At 43.8% G+C, this 11,061-nt stretch overlaps 1 long non-coding RNA gene across 1 annotated transcript; it reads left to right on the top strand.

The window, feature by feature from the left end:
* Positions 1–9: 9 nt before the first annotated feature.
* On the top strand, positions 10–10,666 carry LOC128331840 (uncharacterized). Its single transcript, XR_008310456.1, has 3 exons — positions 10–466; positions 7,166–8,757; positions 10,369–10,666. It is a non-coding gene; the product is annotated as an uncharacterized LOC128331840 (long non-coding RNA).
* Positions 10,667–11,061: the final 395 nt, after the last annotated feature.

Genomic DNA, 11,061 nt, shown 5'->3' with positions numbered 1-11,061 from the left:
CCGCTGGTTCGGATTCCAAAAGCGTAGCTCTGTTAGGACGTTTTTCACAAGCGTTGCGACGCGTCGCTTGAAATCGGAGTGTGGTTTTCCCCCCAGCCTCCTCAGTAAGCAAAGGGGCGACGATGGGCTAGACTTTCTTTCGATTAAAAAGGAATCACAGACAGATTCTGTCTCTGCTAGATTCAAATCTAGCCGAATCACGGACAGATCTGCTGGAGTTTGCGCAAATCTGCTAGAATCTGTTCTAGCAGATCCTGTTTGCACAAGTGTTCAAGTGAGGCTTTTGAGGAGTAGAGATACCTGAATTTTTCATTCCCAGCCTGGAAAATCTACAGCTCAGTGGTCACCACGGTGCATGCAAGAGCAATAGTGCTTGTTAGGGAATGCATCTGCTCAGTTCATAAGCCCCAGAAGTTTTGAAGGGTGAACGCAAATGAAACTGTCTGCATCAGTTTGGAAGCCGGAAGTAAGTTTAAAGCTGTGTACACTGTGCTTAGGTGTTAAGCCGTTTATAACTAATAAATACACAAGGGGCATAACTATAATAGGGCAAGGGGAGGCAGTTGTCGGGGGGCCCACTGTCTCACCCCCCGCAAGTCACATGACTGACTCCCCCAGTCACACACCCACCCGGGCTTCTTTCAGTTGTATTCATCCTCCGAAATTGATGTGAGTGTTAAGACCTGGAGCTACCAGAACAGCATGTCTTTCTCTAGTACCATTAAATGGCTTGCATCCTCCACAATTTACAAATCTTTAAAAAAATAATTTAGGATGATGTTCTATTGAGGCACATAGGTTTTATATTTGTTTGCTTCATGAGCTGAGCTTCAGTAAGGGTGGGGTGGGAGGCATTTTAAAATCTTGTCTCTGGGCCCACTCCAACGTTGCTGTGCCCCTGAATACACATAAATATAGATATACACACATGTTGCGTGTTATGGGCATGGTGAACGCAGGCTCTCAGTTCAGAGTATGGGCAGCCCAAGATTTCCAGCCCTCCTGTGGCTGCTGCTGGTGGCTCCCTTAAGTTTCTTTTTTGACTGTAAGACCTTTGGGGACAGGGAGCCATCTTCTATTTATTTTTCCATGTAAACTGCAGAGTAAACTTTTGTTGAAAAGCAGTATATATGTAAATAATAGTATTAGTATTAATATTATTTTGCTAAATGTAAAGAAGACTAAACGGGCACAGCAACCAGCCTCCTAACTGACAATGAAGACATTGGAGTGGTGGATAGCTTCTGCCTTTTAGGATCGACCATCAAGAAATACGGATCCAGCAGTCAAGAAATACACTGCAGACTAACACTTGTTAGGGTTGCAATGAAGGACTTGGAAGAGATATTTATATGCCCTGATGTGTCTATACCTACAAAGATTAGAATCGTTTGGACAATGGTTTTTCCTGTGACACTCTATGGATGTGAAAGCTGGACTTTGAAGAAGCAAGATAGAAAAAGCACTGATGCTTTTGAACTTTGGTGCTGGAGAAGACTTTTGAGGAGACCATGGACAGCCAGGAAAACCAACAAATGGATAATGGAACAAATCAATCCAGAATTTTCACTCAAGGCATAAATGACCAGGTTCAAACTATCATACTTTGGACACATAATGCGAAGACCCAGCTCCCTTGAGAAGTCCATAATGCTGGAAAAAATTGAAGGAAAGAGAAGAAGAGGACGGCCAGAAGCAAGGTGGATGGACTCGATTATGACAGCAATGAATGCACCATTGAGAGAGACCTTAAAGGCCAAGTTGAAGACAGATCATCCTGGCGAGAATCTGTCTATGTGGTTGCTAAGACTGGACACCGACTTGATCTCAATCAATCAATCAATTATTTTTCTGCCTGAGATGGACAATATCACACACACCTATCTGTAGGTATCAGTCAATCTTTATTACCGTCACAGACCAGCATACATCTCTAGGTAGGTCCTCTGCATTCTCAGGCAGAGGTGTGGACAAAGGGCAGGCTTGAAAAGCAAGTCCTCCCTTAAATGGTGTGGAGAGAGAGGAAAGACATTTTGTGTGTGTGGGGGGGGGAGAACATCTGAAGATGTGGGCTATTAGGTTTGGTGGGGGAAGTTCAGCAAAATGGGGTGTGATACTCAAATGCTTACAGGGGGACAGCACAGTGAGATCCTGGATGTCTGTGGGGAAGAATGAGCTCAGAAGAAATAGAACTAAAGACACAGAAACAAGGCACCCAAGGGAGACCTTGATCATATGAAAGATTTAAATGTGGGGGTCATCCAATGAAATTGCTTGGCAGGAGATTTGTGCCTTATGTTGGTTTGAAAAAAAACATAAATCTATTTATTTTTGAGTGTGGTTCGAAATCCTCATAATAACAGGGAAAATAACTAAGGGAAAGTTAGTAAGAACATAACTGAGTCTGGCCCCTGAGAATTCTGAAGCCAAAGTTGGGAGAGGCAAGTCCTGGCAATTTCTAGCAAGTGACTTCCTGGTTCTGAACATAGACTCTGAACACAGAGTCTATGAGCTCTCTGGCACTTTTATAAAAGTTAAACATGCCTCCCCTCTTTTTCCTCTCATGGGCATTTGTTTTCTCCCTCTGTCCCCTTTCTCTCTTCCCCATGGAATAAATTACTAGAAAGTAAGTCCATTGATTCCACTGAAGCTTACTTCTGACTAAATGCACATAGGAATTAGGACCAGCAGAGATCCTAGGAAAGAATGTGGATTCTCTCTCTTTTCCTCCCTCCCTCCCAGCTCCTCAGCAAAGCACAGAAGGGCGGGGGGACCCTTCTGAGGTGAGAAATCCATTTATTTATTTGGGGCTTACTTCTGAGTAAAAATGTATAGAATTGTGACCAAGGACTCCATGCTAGGAAGTTCTGAAGGAGGAACCTCAAAGAAATCCTAAAAACCCATTCCCACCCAGCACCAAGAAACCATCATTCTGATGTAGACTGCTCTTGAACATGGAGGTTCTACACCAGAGCCAAACTGCCAGTGAATATGGAAGCTTCACTTGGCCACACTTAAGAAATGAAGCCTCCATATTCACAGGCGGTTTGGCTCTTGTATAGAACTTTCATGTTCAAGGGCAGTCTATAGCACAATAATTGTTGGCACTGGGTGGGAATGGTTTCTGATGGGTTTCCTTGCTTCATTTCTTTGGAGCTTTCTGGAAGCATGTAGCTGAGCACTGTGAGAAACAGGATGCTAGGCTGGAGAACACATGCCTTTTCCAGCAGCATTTTGATAACTGAACCGGCTATTCTACAGTACGTGCACACCTAAAAGGAAGTAAATTTCATTAAAATCAGTGGGACGTTTCCAAATAATGAGGGAACAATTAAACAATCCCCGAAAAATGGTGTTGAGGGAGGGGAGAATAATGGAAAGATCCTTTCAAAAATGTGAGTGGAAACCCAGCACACAGATTGTTCTCAAAGAATCTGCCATTAGCCACGGCATTCCACAGGGCATAAGATCAGTTAGTATATTAAAAACGAAAATGCCAATAATCCATCCTATCCTACTTTGTAGGAGATACAGCAAGAAATAGCAAGAATTAATTTCTTTTTAATTTTAATTTAAAAAAAAAAATAAACCAAGCAGTAGCAATTGTGAGGTTTGTGGGAAATTTCTGGGAAGAAAATCCATAGAATCTAAAGCAGTTGTTATTTTTAATGGTGTGTGTGTGTGGTGTGGTGTGTTGGTTTTTTTTAAGAAGAAAAGAAATAATGAAGTACAGATTTAAAATGAATACAAATTACCTGCTTCTTGTTATGTCCTTATTCATTGCTGAATAATCATGAGGTGGGATCACATTTCCACTCTTACTGAATCTACTAATTTCATTTAATTGTGTTTTTTTCCTGGCGGGTGGACGCAGAGTATGACTTTATCTTAGTTGAAGGTGTTACAAAGTTTTTGATGTTCAGCATCAGGAAGTTCTGCCTTGTGGTTTAAACTCACATGGCTATATTATTTGGTAGGTAATTTATAGAATTACGGTCAGAACAGAATTTTGACAGCTTTATAATGGTGTGTTGCCAAGTGTAGTGACCAGGCTCCCCTCCCTCTAAAGAGTTAACTGGAAGTGAACCCTTGTCTTGACTGACAGGCTGGTGACCTACAGACATTGCCCAACCAGTCCACGGGGGCAGCTAGAGAACTGTTGCTGGGAATTCTGGGAACAAGAAAGGAAGTTCTGTGCTGGAGGAGCAAGGGGACATGTAGCAGTGGAGTTTGTAGCCATAGGATGACTGCAGCGCTTGGAAGATAGTACTGCAGGGGCTTGATTCTCAACAGGAGTTTGGTGAGTTCAAGGAAAGGAAGCCTGGGCTTTGACTTCGGGAAGAGTAATTTAAGGGGAAGTTTGTTTAGTCAGATTTTGCGTTAGAAACGTATATTTCTTTGTGTGTGTGCTCTGCATATTCTGGATACTGATCTATTATAGTTGACCTGCAATTTAATTGAAAGAAGAAACACTAGCCTACGTTTGATACACGTAGGGAGTTGCAAAAGCCTTTGTAAACATTTTAGTGTGCATTAAGATAACCAATTTTTGTAATCCTATTAAGTATTCTTAATTGTATCTAAAATATGGGAAAGCCTCAGATGGAAGCAGTCTGTAGTAACTGAATAAATCTGTGTTTTTAAAAATAAATAAATTTTAAAAATTTATTTATTTTTAAAATAAATCTGGGTTTTTTTCTTTTTCAAGCCTCTCTGAGTTGGTTTTTAATGTGGGAAAAGCGGGAGCTGAAGGGAGATTTCTCTGGTGCAAACACATCCTCAAATGTTCAACAGCTATTAGTTTTCTCACCACGTGTTGGCTTGCCGGTGCAAGATTTTTGTACTTGTCCAAGAGCCAAATTAAGAGGTTTTTTTCCTGGGTTATCCCACTCCAAGCCCAGAGAGTTTCTGTAGACAAAAGGGGTGGCGGCGGCAGCATTTTGAACCTACCAATAATACAGAATAGTTTTAGAAGAAGCCTAGCCAGGCAGCTCAGCAGGAATGAATCAGCATTTCTTTCCCTCCCATGAGCTTGCTCTGAGACAAAGCCTTTAATCTGCTACACCAAGTGTGTAGACTCAAAATATCCCTTAATAACTTTGTGTTGTTGTGACAAATGCAGACTTCCATCATCTTGAAGCGAGAGCATCACTCCACAATGTGTAACAGACCTCCCTTCGCCAATTCCCTAATCTCATCCAACACGGGAGATAGGACCACTTTGCATCTCTCCACCCAGAGGGGAGGAAATTAGAATACTCTGAACTATAGACAGATGTGAGACCCACAGAGGCCTGAGCCAAGCTCACCCCCTCCCTCATGGCTTTAAAGCTAGAGGGCAAAGGCCTGGCCAGTCTTCACCCTTTTCCATCTGCAAATGGGTGTTCCATGGGAGAAGCTGTAGAGATTAATGCTCTCTCAGCCAAGGATCTGCCTCCTGATAGAATAAGGTTGTGCTAGTCAGTTAGTAAATGCTTTTTTGTATTTTCCTTTGAATTCCTGTATTCCTTTCTTTACTCACAGTTTCACTCTATCCCCCCACCAAAAAAACACCCTTATTCTGTGTGCAACCCTTTTTTCTTAATAAAGTTCATATACTTAGAAGTGACTTCAGTCTGATTTAACAGGTTCTGGAGGGTTTCTTGCAAAACTCTTCCCCATGTGCTTCGTAAGGCCATTCGCTACTGTTGAGTTGTTTTCAGAATAAAATCTTCTTGTCTAGAGCGGGGTTGTGTGGACTCTGGTTGTACAGTGCCTGTAAGTCCCAAGCCGGACGGTTCTAGGTTGTTGAAGCCATGTCTAAGCCTGGTCAGTGGTTTACATCAGTCTGGTGGCAGCCTACCTTGAAGGAGCTCTGTGCTCCTAGATTTGGGATCAGAGCAATCTCTCTGCTGAGGGTAGATCCCAGGAAAGCATAGAGTCACCCCCGTTTTGTCACACTTGTTAAAAAAAGAAAAAACAGATCTGTGCTACTCAAGTGGGAGTTGTATTGTGTGAGTTTGAACATGTGCTCAGCCCAGTTATTGAGGCCTCGAGCGGCCGAAGTAGTAACTTCTGTCAAACAAGGCTTATGATACTACAAAATGCAACAAAGAAAACTGCTCAAAATCAGCAGCTTTTCCATAGAAAGGAAAATGTATCCTCCAGTTGCAGAGGGAATACTCTACCAAAGAACCTTTCCTTATGTCACAGTTCTGTTAATATAATTGATGCAGCCGTTGTTTCAGTATTCTAACATTATAAGCCCTGAATATTCTCTTGGTTATAACATCTAAATTGTCCGCCCTATCTACCTCAAAGTTTGCAGGCGTCAACTAGGGCACACTACCCACTCAAATCTGGTGCAGAAAGTGGCTAAGATGCAACAGTTATAAATTGATCCTTAATCTCTAGACAAGTGTTGGCTACTAGGGCTGTTCATTGGACTCTGCAATCTCAATGAATCTGTAGCATCCTTTGGCCATCTTTGGTGCAGTTAATTACATTCCCGGTGCTGGGAAGGCCTCTTCTGCAGGAAGCAGAGCCCATGGGGCTGAAGATTCATGCAGAGATACTGGGGAAGCACATGGGGACATCTGGAAGATGTACTTCCTCCCAGTGCTATTTCCATGGCTGCAGTGGGGTGGTGTATGAATGTATGAGGGAATGCCAGGAAGTGGCAACAGGTTGTGAAAGAGAACGCAAGGCAGGGTGAATGCTTATGAGGAAGCCCAAGCTGGTGGCAAGCTATCAGGGGTCCTTACAAGCTATATGAGGCCGTGGGGGCAGGGTGATGAATGGACTTGTGAAGGCACGTATTGCAGCAATGAGGTGGCAGTTGTACTTACCAGGGAATTCAAGGTGGAGGCAAGATGACTGAGACCTTGCAGTGGCATATAAGGCTCCATGCACCCACACTTTGCCTTGGTCTTTCAGTTGGGCATTGGGCTGGGGAGGGATGCATCCAAGCAGACATTTAACAGGTGCAGCTTCCGTAGTCACTTCTTAGAGATGTCCCTGATGAATTTCTGCCTGATGCATCTCCGATCAAGGCAAAGTGTGGGTGCATGGAGCCTCATTTCTAAAGCCATCATCAATCATATACCAGACTATACAAAGTCTTTACAGCTTATATGGGGTGGAACTTAAGATGAACACCTTAACTTGCAATTTCCATTCTTTTTAGAGCACAAGTGAAAATGTAAAGATACAAGAGCCCAACATGTGGTGAGAGATAGAAAAGATGCCAGCGGATGAAGCTGAGAAATGGAGGAAAGCAGCATTAGAAGAAATTGATTCCCTGCACAAAAATGAGACCTGGATACTTGTGGAACTACCCGCTGGAAGTAAGACTGTGGGATGCAAGTGGGTCTTCAAAGTCAAGCAAGATGCAGAAGGGGATGTACAGTGCTACAAAGCCAGACTAGTAGCCAAAGGATACTCCCAAATCTATGGTCAGGACTACGATGAGATCTTTGCACCAGTTGTGAAACACACTTCAATTGGGGCACTGCTCAGCGTGGCAGCAGACAGAAAAATGGAAGTTGACCACTTGGATGTAAACACTGCCCTCCTTCATGGGGAGATTGAGGAAGACATCTAAATGCAACAGCCACCAGGCTTTGAGGTACCTGGAAAGCAGGGGTTTGTATGCAAACTACAAAAGAGCATCTATGGCTTAAAGCAAGCATCCAGAGCATGGAATGAGAAGCTGAATCAACTACTACTTAAAGAGAGGTTCATGCAAGGAAAAGCTGACCCCTGCCTATATTCAGTATTCAGGGACAATAAATGGACTTACATCCTGACTTCTGTAGATGACTTGATCATTGCATATGAAGAAAGATGAGAAAGCCATGAGATTATACAGCACCTGAACAAGGAAATAGAGCTGAAGAAACTCGGAAGCATCTCCTATTACCTTGGCATCCAAATGGAAAGGGAAGAGGATGGGACATTCCTTCTCAACCAGAAGCCAAAGATAAAGGATCTTCGAGAATGCCTGGGACTGACAGAGAGATGCCAATGAAGTCAGTACACCAATGGATGAAAATTTCTGGATGCAAGATGGAGACTGCAAGACTTTACCAGCCAACAATCAATACAGAAAGGCAATTGGAAAGCTTCTATATACAGCCACAATAATAAGGCCAGATATTCCTTCAGCAGTGGGAATCCTGAGCAGAAAAGTAAGTGCACCAACCAACAATGACTGAACTGCAGTCAAGACTGGGAAGAAGTGTAGAAAAGGAATCTTCAACGCACACTATGCGTTGGAGATTCCAGCAAGTAGCAATCCCCGACTAGATGCAGAATGGGGTGAAGACAGAACAGACCACAAGTCCACAAGTGGACATCTGTTCTTGTATGGAGATGGAGCCATAAGTTGGCCTAGCTGCAAGCAGTCACTTGTTGCACAATCATCCATAGATGTAGAATACATTTCCACAGCTGAAGCGTGCAAAGAAGTGGTGTGGATACACCAGCTACTATCAGACTTTGGGATTGAGGAGCCAAAGCCCACAGTAATGTTTTGAGGATAACCAAAGTTGTATCCAGATCTCCCAAATGGAGAAGATGAAGTCCCAAACTAAGCACATTCCCATAAAATATTGCTGTGTTCGAGACTTGCAAGAGAAAGAGGTAGTCCAGTTGGAGTACTGCCCAACCGAAGGGATGGTGGCAGATGGATTGACTAAGCCATTGCCCAAAGACGGATTCCAGATGCTTTGTGAGAAGATGGGGATTGTGAGCCTGTGAGACAGGCGATGAGAAGAGGTATTGGATATGGAGTTCCAGTGCATCAACCTTCTGCACTGACTATCCTAATGACCACTAGGGGCACTGAGAGCTAGGGATGTGCATGGAACTGGTTCAGAGGCCCTTTATGGGCCTCCGAACCAGTTCGAAGAATTGGCGGTTCCACTGGTTCAAAGGCAGCGGGTGTCTATCTTTAAGAGCGAGGGAGGGTGCACTTACCCCTCCCACCACTTTGCCCCCACTGGCGTTCATGTTTTTCAAAGCCCATTGGGGCGGCAGCATACCTCCCTGCCACCCCATTGCCCTCGTCTTCCGGATATCCAGAAGATGAGGGCAATGGGGTGGCAGGGAGGTACGCTGCCACCCTGATGGGCTTTGAAAAACATGGACACCAGCGGGGAGAAAGCAGTGGGAGGGGTAAGTGCACCCTCCCCCGCTCTTAAAGATAGACCCCCACCGCCTTCAAGCCTCCCCACTGCAGTTCAATGAACATCCCTACTGGAGCAGGGGTAGTTAGTGAGGGTCTCCTTACCTGTCCCTGCTTGCCTCTACTCTATGACCCCTGCCTTGACTCCTCAGGTACTTCCTGTAGTGAGTCAGTCCTCTTCCTTTCCTCCTAGGGAGAAGATGGAAACATCTCCTCTCTCCCTGCCTATTCATTATGTAGCTGATAGATGGAATAGGTCTTTCCTATCTCAAATGTACTTCACCAATATATTTAGTTTAGATTGTACAGCAATCTCCATGCGTGTTCTTTAAATAGCTGCAACAACTAAACTCAGCACTCTGTAACTGGAGTGGGTAGCTTCTTTTGTTGGCGCTTTGCTAAAATCACAAAACCCAACACAATTCATGCTCTGTTCCTCAGGAGAGTCCATACACATACAGTTGTTTTATTTGGGGCAGGCAGTTAACCCCTTTATACCAATAGCTTAAATGTGTCAAACTCTTAACCCCTCAGAAACACAGAAATATGAAATGGATGCTGAGAAAATGAAAGGGTTTTAGACAGGGGCGTAGCAAGGTTGGAGTGGGCCCAGAGACAAGATTTTAAAATGCTACCTCCATCACTGAAGCTCAGCTCATGAAGTAAAGAAATCATAAATGCGGCTGAATAGTGGTAACAAAAAGCATATATATATATATATATATAACACCTATGTGCCACAATAGAACATCATCCTAAATTATTTTTAAAAAGGTTTTGTAAATTGTGGATGATGCAAGTCATTTAATGGTACTAGAGAAAGACATGCTGTTGTTCTGGTAGTTCCAGGTCTTAACACTCACATTAATTTCGGAGTATGAATACAACTGAATCACAGCTGAGCACGGTGGTTCTCACGATGGGACGAAATCGGGCTAGTGAAGGCTAGCCCAATTTCGTCCCATCGTGTGAATAGCCTCTTTACCTATGTATACATCCTCTGTAGTCTGTAGGCTTACTTTCTTGAGTTACCTTCTCTGTATGTACTCCGTCTGGTTGTGCGTTCTGGCTGTGGCACAGCACAAGAGGGATCTGCGGGGGCTTGATCTATTGTACAGGTGATAATGCTCAGGAAAAGTTGACTTGCCAAAAAATATGCTGTCGTTGAACTGAGAACTTTTGTTACATTTTTCACCCTCCAGAGCCACCAGAAAATTGCTGAGGTTGGCATTCACCTGGAACCACGAGAAACCTACCTGGCTCTGCCTCTCTACCCAATCCTCCCACTCACTTCTACATTCTTCATTTCGATTTCTAGCAACCCCATTCCTGGGTTCCTTTGCAAAGTCGTGAGGGGGCTGTGCAAGAAAGAGGAAATGGATGGGGGTTCTTTCTTGCTGAACCTTGAATAAAAATAAACTGGCCTAGATTTCGGGCTTGGATTTAACAAACAAACCAAACAAGAAAGCAGAGAGAGAGAGAGAGAGAGAAATCGGGGCTTATTTCTGCCTTGCAGACTTGCAGCTTGAAAGTTCATCATACAGTATCTTCTTTCCAAATGTCAGCTGCCGTCTTCCTGGCCCGCCGGCTCTGTCTTTCCCCCCTCACCCACTTTGATCACAGCTGCAAGAGACCATATTGTCATGGTCAGGTGAAAATGCAGCAGGTGAACAAAGTGCAGGTGCTCAGTCCCCTCCCTCCTCCAAATAGCCCTCCCTGCACATATATATTAATTTTGTTACTGCTAAGAATAGGTTTCTTTAGGCTGAAAGGCAGCGAATAACATCAACCGTAAAAACAATCAGAATGTTGCATTCTCTTCACTTCTGTCCCCTGAGCATTGAGAGGTTTCTGGGGCAGCATTATCCCTTATTATTCCTTAATAAGCGGAGGAG

Source organism: Hemicordylus capensis, chromosome 6, assembly GCF_027244095.1.
Source record: "Hemicordylus capensis ecotype Gifberg chromosome 6, rHemCap1.1.pri, whole genome shotgun sequence".
Classification (NCBI taxonomy): Eukaryota; Metazoa; Chordata; class Lepidosauria; order Squamata; family Cordylidae; genus Hemicordylus; species Hemicordylus capensis.
The sequence above is the reverse complement of the archived record's forward strand: the minus strand, read 5'-3'. Positions and strand labels throughout refer to the sequence as shown.